This window comes from Penaeus chinensis, chromosome 22, assembly GCF_019202785.1.
Source record: "Penaeus chinensis breed Huanghai No. 1 chromosome 22, ASM1920278v2, whole genome shotgun sequence".
Taxonomy (NCBI): domain Eukaryota; kingdom Metazoa; phylum Arthropoda; class Malacostraca; order Decapoda; family Penaeidae; genus Penaeus; species Penaeus chinensis.
The window spans coordinates 20,555,529-20,558,028 of NC_061840.1; positions in this window are offsets into that span (position 1 = coordinate 20,555,529).

Below are 2,500 nucleotides of genomic sequence, written 5' to 3' on the forward strand. Positions count from 1 at the left end.
CCACCCCTGGTACACAACTTTATTCTGGAACCTTAACCACCCTACAGCCTTGTAAGGTCTACCCTTTAAGGTGGGAGAGGGTGTGATGAAAGATTAGAAGAACAGAAGAAGGAGGAAGCAGGAAGGTAAGAAGTACAAAGAGGAGAAAGGAGTTGAAAGGGAGTTGGTGGAGATAGTAGAAAAGGAGAAGAGAAAATAGGAGAAGAAGGATTAAAGAAAATAATAGCTCTCCTCTAAAAACTTACAAAAAACTTAATCTGAAAAAATAAAATAGCTCCATCATAAACTGCATAGATTAACAGAGAAGACCTCCAACGTGCACTCGCACCATTTCTCTTATGTACACTTAAACATGCACAAAAACTTGTTTTTATGCAATGTTTGTTCAATATTGTTTTTCCCACCCCACCCTCTCACTAAAACTCCACTATGACAACCGAACGAATTCATATATAATAATCACCTTAAAATACTTGAACAATATATCAACTGCGGATTTGGCATCGAATTTCACATCGATCTTCACGAATATTCGCACAAGACTCCCACGATTTTATTTCATTATATATTTCATTATTTATTGATTCATTTATTTATCATTATATTTTCTCTTTTTGTTAGAGCCGATCAAAGAAAAAAAAAAAAAAATTCCCCCGCGCTAAAATTTGAATACCTGAATTAGCCTGACGCAAAGCAGCGTTGCCACCTTGCGTTCCGTAAAAGACCCAGATACCCCTTTCTGGCGCAATTTCCAATCGTCCAGAAACCCGCCCGGCGTGCTTCGCCCGCAGAAATGTTACGAAGAAAAGAAAAAAAAAAAAAAGTATGTTCGATAGAGAAAAGAGAATAAAAAGAAAAAAATGAGAGAATAATATTTTGGGCTGATTGTACAAGGAAGAAAAATTATTACCAGGAAATAAAGCTTTATTTGTATATTATTTTTCATTAACACAATACATACCATGTACGTATTCCTTACAATATACATACATACAAATAGACATAAAACACACATACACACAAACACACAAACATCACACACACACAACATAGATATAAATAATATAATAATTAATATATATATATTATGTATATATATATAATATTAATATACAAACATACATACTTTCAACACAAACAATTTTTAAACAATACACACGCAAACGCCCCTTTAATATGATAGGGATTAAACGGGGGTTTTGTATGTGTTGGTGTGTGTTGCATTTTTTACAGAGGGGTATCCGAGCGCGCACACACACGCGCACACCGCATGTCTACCTTAAACCCCTCCCCGACCCTCTTTCCCCCAAGCCGGAACCCGCTTTTGGGGGGGGGAAAAGGGAAAGGGGGGGGTTGGGGGGGGAAGGGGCTTAAATTTATATAAAACCCCTTTTGGAACCGCGCACCTTCACCCCCCCTCTCCCAAACCCCCCCCCCCACCTTAAAACCCCCACCCCCCCAACCCCCCCCCCCCCCCTTCCCCCCTTTCCCCCCCTCCCTCTTCCCTTCCCATCCTCCATCCTCCCCTCCCCAACCCCCCCTTACCCTTGAACCTTACCCGTGGCTTCTGCGGCCAGCATTCCGAGGACGAGCGAATCGGGAGTAGCAGTGATGGTGATGATGATGATGTTGATGGTAATGGTGATGATGATAGCGATGGTGATGATGGTGATGATGGTGATGGTGATGGTGGTGGTGGTGGTGGTGGTGGTGGTGGTGGTGGTGGTGGTGGTGGTGATGATGGTGATGATGATGATAATATTGACGATAATAAACAAAAAGATGAGAATGATAAGGATTATGATAATGATAATGATAATAATTATAATCATAATAAGAATGACAATATTAATAACAATAGCAATAATAATAATAATAATAATAATAATAATAATAATAATAATAGCAATAATAATAATAATATTAGCAACAAAAATAATAAAAATAATAACAGTAAAATCAACAAAGACAACCGAAAAAAATAGATCAAGTATAAAAACAGGAATTCTATCTTAATTAAATTTTGTTTTGTGGGATTTGAACGTAATTTTAAGGTTACCTAAAAAATATGGAAATCGCTCTATGACTAAACAAACTGTAGACACATTGCAAGGAAAAAGGGAGGAGGAAATAGGGAGAAAAGAAGAAGAGGAGGGGGAGGGAAGGAAGAAAAGAAAGGGAGGATGAAGAGGAAGAGGGAGAAGAGAAAGAGAAAGAGAAGGAAGAGGGAGGGAAGAAAGAGAAGAAGGAAAAGGAGGAGGAGGAGAAAGAAGAGGGAGAGGAGAAAGAAAAGAAGGAAAAGAAAGAGGAAGAAGAGAGGAATAATAAACAGAGACAAAGAAAGGAAGACGGAGACGAGAAAGAGGAAAAAGAAAAGAAGAAGAAAAGAAAAAAAATGAAAAGCAAGAGAAAAGAAGAAAACAAAGGAAAAAGAAAGAAAGAAAAAGAAATAAATGAAAACAAAAACAAAATATCAAAAGACAAAGAAACATAATCCCCC